This window comes from Meles meles, chromosome 1 (genome assembly GCF_922984935.1).
Source record: "Meles meles chromosome 1, mMelMel3.1 paternal haplotype, whole genome shotgun sequence".
Classification (NCBI taxonomy): domain Eukaryota; kingdom Metazoa; phylum Chordata; class Mammalia; order Carnivora; family Mustelidae; genus Meles; species Meles meles.
Genome location: NC_060066.1, coordinates 77,742,929 through 77,757,404, shown reverse-complemented (window position 1 = coordinate 77,757,404; position 14,476 = coordinate 77,742,929). Strand labels below are relative to the sequence as shown.

The window sequence follows — 14,476 nt, the reverse complement described above, 5'->3', positions numbered from 1 at the left end:
CTTGGTTGATTCATTCATTGTTTCATAGCTTGTTGCTTAACCTTGATACGTCTGTGCTCTTTCTAGATTTTTTTCTTGTGGTTGATTTCTAGTTTCATAGCATTATGGTCAGAAAATATGCATGGTATGACTGATATTTTTGAATTTGTTGAGACTTATTTTGTGGGCTAATATATGATATATTCTGGTGAATATTCTATGTGCACTTGAAAAGAATGTGTATTCTGCTGTTTTAGCATGAAATGTTCTGAGCGTATCTGTTAAATCCACTGGTCCAATGTGTGATTCAGTTCCCTGTTTCCATGTTGAATTTCTGTTTGGATGATCTCTCCAAAGATGTAAGTGGGGTGTTAAATCCCTCTACTATAATCGATTTATTACCGATTACTACCTTTATGTTTGTTATTAACCATATTATGCATTTGTTTATTCTTGTGTTGAGGGCATAAATATTTACATTTGCTATACCTTCTTGTTGGGTTTTCCTCTATATTATCAAGTAGTGCCCTATTTTATTTCTTATTATCATCTTTGTTTTAAAGTCTGCTTCATTCGCTATAAGATTCTCTACTGTGGCTTTCTTTTCACACTTATTTGCATGATGAATATTTGTCCATCCTTTCAGTTTGTGTGTATCTTTAGGTATATGAAATGAGTCTCTTGTAGGCAGCGTGTAGGTGTTTTTTTATTTGTTTTCCATTCCATCACCCTACGTCTTTTGATTGATGCATTTAGTTTATTTACATTAATAATAATTATTCGCAGGTATGTACTTACTGCCATTTTGTTGCTCATTTTATGGTTGTTTTTATAGAACTTCTTTGTTCCTTTCTTCCTTGTTCTCTTCTCTCATAATAATTTGCCTCTCTTTAGTGATTTACTTGGATTATCTCTCCTTACTTTTTGTATATCTATTATAGTTCTTTGATTTTGCTTTACCAAGAGGTTTGTATATAACATCTGCATATAGCAGTCTATATTAAGTTGATGTTTGCTTAAGTCTGAACCCATTTTTGCCTCATCTCCCTGTCGTGTTTTAGGTATTTAATGCCGTACTTTACATCCTTTTCTTTTGTGAGTCCTTTGATTAATTTTTACAAATATGCTTACTTTTCCTGCTTTTGTGCTTCCTGCTTTTCTTAACTTACGACCTTTCCTTCCCACTAGAAGAGTCACCTTCAACATTTCTTGTTGGATTGTTTTAGTGTCATGAACTCATTCAATTTTTATCTGGGAAATTCTTTATTTCTCCTTCTATTCTGAATGATAGCTTTGCTCGATACACTATTTTAAGTTGCAAGGTGTTTTTTTGTTTTTTGGGGGGTTTTTTCCCCCAGCATTTTGAATATATCATGCCACTCATTTCTGGCTTGCAAATTTTCTGCTGAAAAATCAGGCTTACAGGGGCACCTGTCGTCAGTCATTAAGCATCTGCCTTCAGCAGATCTCAGGGTCCTGGGATGGAATCCTGCATTGGGTTCCCTGCTCAGCAGGAGCACACTTCTCTCTCTCCTCCCCACTCCTGCTCCCTCTCACTATCTGTATCTCTCTCAAATAAATAAATAAACTCTTTACAAAAAATCAGGCTGACAACCTAACAGGGTTTCCATTGTATGGGACTGGTTTCTCTTGCTGCTTTAAAAAATTCTCTCTTTACTACTACCTTTTAGCAGTTTTAATTACTGTGTGTCTTGGTGTGGACCTCTTTTGGTTGACTTTATTGAGCCATCTCTGTGCCTTCTCAGTCTGGATTTTTTTTCCTTCCCCATATTCAGGAAGTTTTCAGCTATTATTTCCTCAAATAAATTTTCTGCCCCCTTTTCTCTCTCTTCTCCTTCTGGGATCTCTATAATGTCAATGACATTATGTTTCCTGGTGTCACTGGATTCCCTAAGTCTATTCTCATTTTTGTCCATTTTCTTTTTTTTTTTTTCACCTGCTCAGCTTGCTTATTTTCCTGTACTCTGTCCTGAGACCATTAATTCATTCTTCTGCTTCCTCTAGTCTGATAGTTATCCTATCTAGTGTACTTTGAACTCCATTTATTGTGCTCTTCATCTCTGATTGGTTCTTCTTTATCTGTTTGGTGAGGGTCTTGCTGATGTCCTCCACTCTTTTCTCAAACCCAGTATCTTCATGATCATTACTTTAAATTCTCTATCAGATATATTACTCATCCCTATTTCATTTAGCTCTCTTGCTGTGATTTTGTCCTCTTTGATATTTTTTCTCTCTCCTCATTTTGTCTAACTCTCTATGTATGTTTCTAGGTATTAAGAAAGTTAGCTATGTCCCCTTCTCTTTAAAATAGTGTCCTTATGAAGAAGAGTTCCTATGGTGCCCTGCAGTGTCCTGTCCCTTGTTCACCAGAACCTGATACTTCAGGCGTGTTTCCTATGTGTGTTGTATGTACCCTGATGTTATGGCTGAGTCAATTTTCCTTTAGTCCAGTTGTCTGTAATGGCTCTCTTTGCTTATTGTGGGCATGTTTCAGTCCCTGTGGTGTTAGTAGGCTAGTCTGGGGCCACCTTGGGCTGAAGTTGAGTCACCCCAGTTGTTTGTCAGAGATATAATAGCACAAAATTGCAGGGTATTTTCCCCTGAGAAGCTTTCATTAGTGGGTGGGGCTACATTCAGACCAGCTGTTTGCTACCAGCCCACTTCTGGGTTGGGTGGTCTTACTGTTGTGTGTAGTTATCTTTCACTCTTCCTTGGAAGGACTCAGTATGGAGGGGTGCTGGCTCTTGTCAAGGCTGCTTGCACATTGCCAGTTTTGTGATACTGCTTTGGTTGGTCTCTGGCCAAGACGTATTGGAGGAGACAGATCTGCAGTGTGCACGGAAGCAGGATGCATGCTTATTTGCAAGGTCTTCACACGTGTCTTCTAGGGGAGGGTATCTGCAGTGCTGGGACAGAGGCCCACCTGGATGAAGGGAGTGGGGCACACTGTTAATCAAGTTAGGTAGTGAGGTGGCTGTGTGTTTATGCTGGGAGACATGGGGATGGAAATGGTGCCTGCCATTTCCTTTGTTCCTGCAGGATTCTGCCAGTGACCTAATCCCTCTCGGACATGCTCTGAGATGAGTAAACAACTCTCTCACCCCATATGCTTCACACGTTTTTCAAGCTGCTACTTCTATGCTGTATCTTGTGGAACTATTTGTTGTGTTGTCTCTTTAAGGGTAGGGATTCTTTGCTATGGACCTCCCATCTTTCCCAGAGCCAAGCCCACTGATTTTTTTAAATCCCAGGTTAAAGTCCCACTGATTATAAGTACTTATAAAATTTGACCCCTCTGGTTTTCTAAGCCAAATATTATGGTGATTCGTCTTGCCCTTTCAGGTTCCCCAGTGTGAGGGCCTGTTTCTCTCTCCTCTCTTTACCTGTGACATCCCTTCCAGCTGTGGATAATCCCAAGGGACTGTTTAGGAACCATGTCTCTGCCCTTCCTATGCTCTTCCATTTGGCCTCTCTTCTACACTTAGTTTAGTGGGGTTTGTTTTGCCAGTCTTGGAGTCATTTTCTGGGCTATTTACATTGACGCAAGTGTTATTTAGTATTATCTATGGGTTTAGGTGTGCTTAGGGCCCTCCTATTCTTGTCATCTTCCCAGCTGTTCCAGGGTATGCTAATTTTTAGATCTAGAATACACCACCAAACTCAGTGTGCTTCCTCCTGCAGCAAATGAGTTGTTGCTCCGCATCCATGTGAACATTGAGGGTTGTCAGTCTTTTCAATTTTAGCTAGTGTTGTATGTGTGGTGGTGCCTCATTATTGTGATTTTCATTTGCTCTGATATATTTATTAATGAAAGTAAATATCACTCACATACTTTCTTTTGCAAATTACCATTTCAGATCTTCTATTCATTTTCCTCTTGGATCATTTGACTTTTTCTTATTAAGTTTTAGGAGGTTTTTACATATTCTGAATGTGAGACCTTTGTCAGTTATATGTGTTGCATATATTTACTCACACTGTTACTTGCCTCTTCACTCTCACCATGGTGTCTTTGATTAAAAAATCCTTGATTTGAATGTAGTCTAGTCTATCAGTCTCCTCATTTATAGCTATTGCTTTTTAAAATCTGTTCAAGAAGACATTTCTAGGGTGCCTGGGTGGTTAAATTGTTTAAGTACCCAACTCTTGAATTCAGTTTAGGTCATGGTCTCAGGGTTGTGAGATCAAGCCCTGCATTGGACTCTGCACTCAGCACTCAGACTTTAGATCTGCTTGAGATTCTCACTCTCACTCTGCCCCTCCTCACCTCATGCCTCTCTCTCTCTCTCTCAAAATAATAACATCTTTTTTTTTTTTTTTAAAAAGCATCCAGCTCTGGGTTTTGGCTCAGGTCATGATCTCAGGGTCATAGGATTGAGCCCTGTGTGGGTTCCACATGATTAAGAGGGAGTCTGCTTCTCTCCCTCTGCCCTTCCCTTTTTTCAAATAAGTAGATAAATCTTAAAAAAAAGGTAAGAAATCATTTCCTACCTCTCCTACCTCAAGGTTATAAAAATAATTTATCTTATAAAACATTTATTTTTTACAATTCCAAGCTAATTCTTTCAGGAATAGATTTTTGTAGGTGGTATAAGACAGATATCAAGATTTACCTTTTACATATGGTTGTATAATTGACCTAGCACCAACACTAATTTTTATCACTAATCTTTAGTACTTCCTTTGTATAGATGATGTGTCCTTTTATGCGTGGGTCTGTTTTTGGACACTTCTTTTCTATTGGTTTATTTTCTATTCTTGTTTCACTCTTACTGTCTTCTTATAGCTTTATATTAAGTTTTGGTATCTGTATAATACTTTCTCTTATTTAATTCTTCTCTAAGAATGCCATTTCTTGGCCTTTTGCATATCATACAAATTTTTTTTAATTTATTTATTTTTTCCACGTAACAGTATTCATTGTTTTTTCACAACACCCAGTGCTCCATGCAAAACGTGCCCTCCCCATTACCCACCACCTGTTCCCCCAACCTCCCACCCCTGACCCTTCAAAACCCTCAGGTTGTTTTTCAGAGTCCATAGTCTCTTATGGTTCGCCTCCCCTTCCAATTTTTTTTTTAATAAATATATAATGTATTTTTATCCCCAGGGGTACAGGTCTGTGAATCGCCAGGTTTACACACTTCACAGCACTCACAATAGCACATACCCTCCCCAATGTCCATAACCCCCTACCCCTCTCCCAACCCCACCTCCCCCCAGCAACCCCCAGTTTGTTTTGTGAGATTAAGAGTCATTTATGGTTTGTCTCCCTCCCAATATCATACAAATTTTATAGCCAGATTATCAACTTCCATTTTGAAAACCTTGCCCGGATTTTGATTTATTTAGTGTTAATTTTTGACTGGATTTTATTATATTTTAACTATAATTATAATGTAACAAAGATTAACATAGATGGTGGGAGTAGGATTGCTAAATATCAGAAAAAGGCAGCAGTATTTTATGTAATGTTTTAAATAGTAGCATATCCTGCCAGAAAAAAGACCTTTCAGTAAAGTTTATAGCTGGTAATTGTAAAAGATTTGTAAGAACATGCATCCAATCAAGATTGTGGATCAGTCTGGCATGTTATGGGAATCTCTCAATCCTGACAAGGATAGATGGAGCTCTTGATTGTGCAGAAATAAACTATGGAAAGGTTCTTAAAATTTGCAAGGATCCATACATATATTCTCAATGAGTCTAGAAGTCTCAAAAAGGGTTTTAAATGTTTTGTTTCGGTCATTATCTCAAAAAATTGAGATCGGCATATTCTGGGGCTTCTAGATAACCAAGTCGTTTGATTTCTATGCACAAAATTACAATAGGGAAACCCAGAGAATGAAATGTAAATTTCTTGATGAATTCATTTCAAGAGTCACAGAAACCTGTAAGCTTCAACTCACCTGGTTGACTTGAAATGACTACTGTATGAGGGCTGTAAGTTGTCTGAGGGCTTACGTTTCTGTGTCAATAAGCTATAGAATCACATAATATTTTAATAATAATTGACATTATTTTTAAATATGAGGATAGATTATTATAATAAAAGCGAATATGACTTTAGAAAAATCTATCCTAGTTTTATAAATTTACTAGTATGACAAGATTTCCATTTTATTTCATAATATTATGTTATCCTGAAACCGAATCCAAAAATCATCCTACCAAAACAGGCATAAAGCTGCCCAGACACTTAAGTATTCCTGTGAGTCAGTCAGTGTGCAAGACTGAAGTGTCTAGCAGGCAGTCGAACTTGTGTGGCTTCTAGGTGAATCTAACTGCTGCTTCATTTTCCAGGAGTACAGGGGATCAGAAGCGTCCTTCTCCCAGTGAAACTACTCGTGGCCCAATATCTCAGGGTGCTCACATTTGCTCTTTGGGATTGCAATACCATCTAAATTGGGAACATTTAAGGTGGAAGTTGAGGGCAAGGGTATATCTACTAATTACATAGAGTAATAGTTGGTGGGCCAAGCATGGGGAGAGACTTTGATTGAGGAAGCAGAGTGTACAAACTATATAAGAATACGAAGTGGAGTTGGGAGACAGCTCAAAGGTGTAAATCTGTGCTCCACTTTAAGTGAAGTGATATTAAATATGAGCACGGTATGAGATTTGACTTTAGGGCTTAATATTCCTTTTGTTTGGGGAATGGTGCAGTCCATATCTGTTGACCCTGACCTGAGTTTCAAAGTTCTGAGTAACAGTGTCTTCCCCCAGGAATCCAGACATTTTCAATTCCAGGGAAGGAGTGGTAAATATGGAGTAATATTAGACTGATTCTCCAGAAATCTCCTGCTTGATATTCCACTGCTGGCAACATGTCTTTTCTGGTACTGAGATTAACAGCAGGAAGGAGCACTCCATGCATGAGCCTATCCTTCTGGGGTTTTAAAGATTTTTTTTTTTTTTAATTTGACAGATATAGATCACAAGTAGGCAGAGAGGCAGGCAGAGAGAGAGAGAGAGGAGGAAGCAGGCTCTCCACTGAGCAGAGAGCCCGATGTGGGTCTTGATCCCAGGACCCTGGGATCATGACCTGAGCTGAAGGCAGAGGCTTTAACCCACTGAGCCACCCAGGTGCCCCCTTCTGGGGTTTTAATGGGTTTCAGGAAACTTTGAATCTGCTGGAAATCAGAGGTGGAATTAAAAGACAGATTCTTTACCATTGGCCTGGTGCTGAATGACTTGGATGGACACTTGCTGAGGCAATAAGGAGTCTTTAGTGATGCAAACTGGCAACTGCTCAGGACTATGGGGTCTGAGATTTTTATAATCACACATCACTGAGTTTTTGAAAGCTGAAAATCAAGCCAATAATTAAGATGTTGACTACTAATATTTGTTGAGAGATTTTTGGTTTCGTTTTACTTTCTTTTTAATAAGGGGAAATGATAGTAGGGGGAGAAGGAAAAGGAAGATACCCTAATGAGCATCAGAGCCATTAATTATTGAAAATATCCTATGGGATTATTCTGACTCACAATTTTGGTTAAAATTGGAGTCAAATCATCATTTTTAAAGTTCAGATTCCTATTTTGGTTGCTTAAGGTTATTCATTTATACTTTAATTAGAAAACTGTGGTAGAGTACTCTCTATGACTTAGTTTAAAGCCCTCATTCCATCATTTGCCCTACTCTTCATTCTAAGAAAAGGGAAAATAGGTCTACTGAATATATATTACTTATGATCCATGAGAGCAGGAACTATATCTTCCTTATTTACTGCTGATTTCAAAGCTTAGTACAGTGTCCAACACAAACTTAGTTCTCAATAAATATCAATTAAATGAATTTCTACCTTCCATATTACCTTGCTTCCAACTTCTAAACCAAATACTAAGAGCTTCACATAACGGCAGCTCTGGTAAGATTCACACCAGTTTTCCTTGTGGTGTGACATTTATTTTTAGGCACCAACTCATTTATTTAGATTAAAGTTAATGAAAACAAATGAAATGACAAATGAAAATAACGTGCTGTGGTCCAGCAGTCTGGGAACTGTCGCCGGCTCCGCGCACGGGTTGGTGGTGGGGGGCGGGCCGAGCATCCCCGGGGAGTGGAGGAGCGCTCTTTTTTCTCTCTCCTCTTTCCCCCCACTCCGCACCCCCGGGCACCCTCAAATCAGGCCGCGCTGCTTCCCTTTCCCTCTTGTCTCGTCCCCCGGCAAACTTTCGGTCCCTCCCCCGCCGGTCACCCGTTCTTCGTCGTAGCTCCAGCCGGCCTTGCCGCCCGGAGGGCTCCTCCGGACCTCCGTGCCTGCAACTCCGACCATTACAAGATCCAGAAACATGTCGATGACACTTCTGTCTGCCTTCTACGATATCGACTTCCTGTGCAAGACGGAGAAATCCCTGGCCAATCTCAATCTGAACATGCTGGACAAGAAGCCGGTGGGGACCCCCGTGGCCGCTGCCCCTAGCTCGGGCTTCACGACGGGCTTTCTCCGCCCACCCCGCGCCTAGGCCCAGCAGCTGCTCGCCCAAGTTCCTGGGCGGGGCTAACCGCAGCAACTATGGCAGCTGGGCGGCGGGCGGCCCCGCCTCCTACAGGACCTTCAAGGAGTTGTCAGGGGGCGGAGGCACGGCCCTGCTTAACAAGGAGAACAAATTTCAGTACCGCTCCTTCAGCAAGGGCAAGCACAGCCAGCACCTCTTGCACCAGCACCTCTTGCACTAGCAGCAGCAGCAGCAGCAGCAGCAGCACCAGCACCAGCACCAGCACCAGCAGCAGCACCAGCGCAGCAGCACCAGCAGCAGCACCAGCGCAGCAGCACCAGCAGCAGCAGCAGCACAGGGGTGGCGGCTCCCAGATTAACTCGATGCTCCACAAGACTGAGCTGTGCCGGCCCTTCCAGGAGAGCTGCACGTGCAACTACAGCGAGAAGTGCCAGTTCGCGCACTGCTTCCAGGAGCTACCCAGCCTGACCCGGCACTGCAAGTACAAGACCGAGTTGTGCCACACCTTCTACACCATCAGCTTCTGCCTCTACTGGCCGCGCTGCCACTTCATCCACAACGCAGACGAGCGGCGGCCAGCGCCGTCTGGGGGCGCCTCTGGGGACCTGCGCGCCTTAAGCGTGCGGGACGCGCTGCACCTCGGCTTCCCCCGGAAGCCGCTGCCCAAGCTGCATCACAGCCTCAGCTTCTCAGGCTTTCCGTCGGGCCACTACCAGCCCCCGGGGGGCCTAGAGTCGCCGCTGCTGCTCAACAGCCCACGTCGCGCACCGCCGCCGCCACCCTCTTGCTCCTCAGCCTCCTCCTGCTCCTCTGCCGCTTCGTCCTGCTCCTCTTCCGCTCTGTCCTGCTCATGCGCCTCCGCAGCCTCCACGCCCTCAGGCGCTCGGACTTGCTGTGCCTCGGCGGCGGCTGCGGCCCTCGGCGGCATTGCTGTACCGCACAGGGGGCGCGGAGGACCTGCTGGCACCCGGCGCTCGGTGCGCAGCCTGCCGGTCCGCCTCGTGCGCTAACAACGCCTTTGCGTTTGGCCCGGAACTGAGCAGCTTCATCACGCCGCTTGGCATCCAGACCCACAACTTCGCCTCCGTGGCCGCTGCCTATTATCGCAGCCAGCCAGCAGCAGCAGCAGCAGGGCCTGGTACCCCCGTGCAGCCCCCGGCGCCGCCCAGCGCGCCCCTCCCTGCCAGTGCCACCGCGCCGCCCTCGCCGCCCTTCAACTTCCAGCTGCCGCGCCGCCTGTCCGATTTGCCCGTCTTCGACGCGTCCCCTAGCACCCCGGACTCGCTGTCGGACCCTGACAGATACTTGAGCGGCTCACTCAGCTCGGGCAGTCTCAGCGGCTCCGAGTCCCCCAGCCTCGACCCTGGCCGCAGCCTGCCCATCTCTGACGATTGAGGCAAGAGGGCGCCAGCGAGGAGGAGGAGGAAGGGGGAAGGCTGTTCTGTCGGTTGTTGGAGGGCGCCCCTGCCACCTGGAGTCCTTGTTACGGGCAGGGAGGGACGCTGGAGTGGGGGGTGACAGGCCATGAGCAGAGTCTGCGGGCCCCACCGAGCACTTGGACTCGAACTTGTGTGCCGGGAGGGGCCCCACCCCTCCCCTTTCGGTTTTCTCTCTTTTTTTTTATTTATTATTTTTATTATTATTATGAAGTTTCATTCTTGTTGAGCAAAAAAAAAAAAGGCAATGAACTTTTGTATTGATGAACAAAATACTCACAACAGGGTAGGTGTGATGCGAACAGAACAAGATACCAAACACTTAAAACTTTTTTAGGTCTCCTAAGAGTTTGGGACTTTTGGGGGAAAAAAAATCAACCCAGCACCAGCAGCTACCAACCACCATTCCGTATCTTCACTTGAAAAGCATTAGTTACAGTCCAGATGTGGGAACTCTTATGTGAGAGAAGTTCTTAATTGTCGTTTGTCTTCAGACCAGTGTAAACAAACAGCCAGCCACCACCTTGCTAAACCTCTAAGCTTCTGGAATCCAATATTCTATCAGGAATATGCCTTGATTGTAGTCCTCCGCTCCACAGGTTTTTGTTTGACACAAAATTCTTTATGTCTGGAAAAAAAAACAAAAACAAACGTGCATTCCAAAGTTTCCTACTGGTTACTGTTTTTTTGCCATCACTTAGTGGATGTTTAATTTTAGAACCATTTTCTCTGCTCTTTCTGGAAGCCTTGGGCAGAGCTTAGTTCCTAATCATTTGGGGGAATAACTGCTGAATTTTTAGCTGTTTTGAGTTGATTCACACCACTGCACCCCAACTCAATATGAAAAAAACTATTTAACCTATTTATTATTTTGTGAAAAGTATACACTGAAATTTTTGTTCATACTGTATTTATCAAGTATGATGAAAAGCAATAGATATATATTCTTTTATTATGTTAAATTATGATTGCCATTATTAATCGCCAAAATGTGGAGTGTATGTTCTTTTCACAGTAATATATGCCTTTTGTAACTTCACTTGGTTATTTTATTGTAAATGAGTAAAAAAATCTTAATTTAAGAGATTGTATGTAATATTTATTTCATTAATTTCTTTCCTTGTTTTGAAAGATTGCATGATTTCTTTACAGAAATCTATCCTGATGCTGTGGAAGTAGTTTGAGGAATATCTTATGAGTTTTCTTAGAATGTATAATGGGTGTAGCCCATCCAACTTTAAAGAAAAAAAAGTTGACCACATACTTTGCAAGCAGGCTTAAATGTGGCATGCTTTTTGTCATTCCAGCTTTTTAAATTAGCAAGAAGCAAAATTTTGTTTTTTGTTTATCCCACCAATTCTACTGTGACATACTCTGCGTTTAAAGACATGTAGCAATAATGAGGTGGGGGGTTAGTCTCACAGTGCCTTTGGAAAGGGCCAGAACTTGCCTTAAATCTTCCTCAACCAAAAAAGTATTTTTCTCTCAGTGCTTGAGAGAATTTGAATGTAGGATGGGTTCAACTGCACAAAAGGAGAAGATATTTACCACTTTCTTATATAGATCTAAAGAGGCCACCTCTTAGTACTAAGAATGGTGTAGTACATGAATATGCCTTGTTTTAATTACATAAAATTCCAAAACTTGTATATTTTTTTTTCCCGTGTGTAGAAAGGCAGGAATGCTTTCCTGGACAGTGGATGAATGAGCAGTAGCTTTAGTTTGTACGTAGGTACGGTTGGAGCAGTATGTATGTATGTACTCAGGACTACTTTGACAGAAGTAGGTTTTTGAATGTAACAAGATACGTCAACTTGAGTTGTAATATATTTTGGGGAATCAGTTCACTACAAATTGTGACTGTAAACATTGTATTGTAAATGTTTTGTAGTTTCCCCCCAATAAAATTTTTGGGAAAAAAACCCAAAACAAAAACAAAAAAAAAACAAACAAAAAAGAAAATAACGTGTTGTGGACCCATTTAGTCAGTGTTTCAATTATATGAGCCATTCTTAATTTTTTTAAAGACTATTTTTAGAGCAGTTTTAGGTTTAAAGCAAATATGAGAGAAAGGTACAGAGATTTCCTTTCTACTCCTTGCCCTCCCCACATTATCAACATCCCCCCACCCAGATTAGTACATTGGTTATAACTGAGGACCCCAGATCATTACCACCCAAAGTCCACAGTTTACAATAGGGTTCACTCTTGGTGTATGTTCTGGGGGTTTGGACAAATGTATAATGATATATATTTACTACTGTAGTATCATACAGCATTGTTTCACTACCCTAAAATCCTGGTAATTCACCTATTCATCTGTCCCCCAACTCCTGGCAACCACTGATCTTTTTTTACTGTCTCCATAATTTTGCTTTATCCAGAATATCTTTACAATCATACAGTGTATAGTTTTTTCATATTGGCTTTTTTCACTTAGTAATACGTGTTTAACTTTCCTCTGTGACTTTTCATAGCTTGATAAGTCATTTCTTTATAGTGCTGAACAATATTCCATGGTTTAGATGTATCATAGTTTCTCCATTCACCCACTAAAGAACATCTTAGTTGCTTCTAAGTTTTGGTAATTATGAATAATGTTGCTCTAAACATTTAAGAACAGGGTTGTGGGGGTATAAGTTTCCGAATGCTTTGAGTAAATATCAAGTAATGTAATGACTAGGTTGTGTGGGAAGAGTATGTTCAGCTTGAAAGAAAAAAAAAAACACACCAAATAGTCATTCAAAGTGAATCCACTGTTTTGTATTCCCACCAGAATAAATGAGAATTCCTGTTGCTCCACAGCCTTGCCAGCCTTTGCTGTTGTCAATGTCCCAGATTTTGGCCTTTCTAATAGGTGTATAGTGGTATCTTATTGTTATAATTCACATTTTCTGATGACATATGATGTGCAGCATTTTTTTTTCATGTTTATTTGCCATTTATATCTTTTCTTTGGTGAGGTGTCTGTTAAGATCATTGGTTTATTTTCAGTCTCTCTCCTTTTTTTTTTCTTTTTAAAGATTTTATTTATTTATTTGACAGAGAGAGATCACAAGTAGGCAGAAAGGCAGGCAGAGAGAGAGAGAGGAGGAAGCAGGCTCCCTGCTGAGCAGAGAGCCAGATATGGAACTCAATCCCAATCCCAGGACCCGGAGATCATGACCTGAGCCGAAGGCAGACTTAATCCACTGAGCCACCCAGGTGCCTTTTTTTTTTTTTTTTTTGGTTATTATCCTCTTGAGTTTTAAGATTTTTTTAAAAAAGAGTTCTTTATATATTTTGAATAATAGCTCTTTATCAGGTATATCTTTTATAAATATTTTCTCTAAATCTATAGTTTCTTTCTTCATTCTCTCAAAAATATCTTTCATAGATAGACCAGAAATTAATTTTATTTCATCTTTGATTCATCAGATTTTTTTGTTTCTTCATGTAGAATTTGTACTTTTCATACATTTATATCTAAATATTTCATTTTTGACATTTCTAATGTAAATGATGTTACATTTTCAGTTTCAAATTTCACCTGTTAATTGCTGCTGGTATATAGGAAAGCTATTGACTTATGTACATCAATATTATATCTTAAAACCTTACAATAATCATTTATTAGTTCCAGAATATTTTTATGGATTCATTTGGATTTTTTACATAGATAATAATGCCAAACAAGACATTTTTATTTCTTCCTTCCCTGTCTATATACTTTTAATTTCCTTTCATTATTATACTGCATTAGCTAATACTTCTAGTGCAGTATTGAAAAAGAATGGTGAGAGAGACATCCCTGCTTTATTCCTGATCTTAATGGGAAAGCTTCTATTTTCTCATCATTAAGTATAATGTTAGCTGTAGAGTTTTTTTAATAGATATTCTTTACCAGGTTGAGGAAATTCCCCTCTATTCCTAGTTTACAGGGAGTTTTTATCATGAATGGGTATTGGATTTTGTCAAATACTTTTTTTTGCATCTATTGATATGATTTGATATGATCATGTGATTTTATTTAGCCTGTTGCTGTGAAGTATTACATTAATTGATTTTCAGATGGTAAACCAATCTTGCATACCTGTAATAAATCCCATTTGGTCATGGTTTGTATTTGGTCCAGCATGTGGTCTATCTCGATTAATGTTCCATATGAGCTTGAGAAGAATGTCTGTCTGCTGTTAGATGAAATAGTCTATGGATGTCCATTATAGCCAGGTGATTAATAGCAATGTTGATTTCATTTGTGTCCTTACTGATTTTCTGCCTGCTAGATCTATCCATTTCTGATAAAGGGGTGCTGAAGTCTCCAAATATAAATAATGTATTCATCTATTTCTCTTAGTACTTCTACCAGTTTTTGCCTCATAAATTTTGGCCTCATATATTTTGATGATTGTTTATTAAGTTCACACACACTAAGAACTGTTATGTTTCCTTGGAGACTGACTTCCCTTGCTTCCATGTTTGTTCAGTCTAATATTAGTATTATAATCTTCATTTCCTTCTGATCAATATTAGCATTAAATATTTCTTTATTAACTTACTTTTAATTTATGTATGTCTTTATGTTTTAAAGTTGTT

The 14,476-nt window shown here is 40.7% G+C and overlaps 2 pseudogenes; both read left to right on the top strand.

The window, feature by feature from the left end:
• The window catches only part of LOC123946204, a 928,361-nt pseudogene that overhangs the window by 566,587 nt on the left and 347,298 nt on the right, over positions 1 to 14,476 (top strand).
• On the top strand, positions 8,298 to 9,895 carry LOC123951910 (annotated as a pseudogene).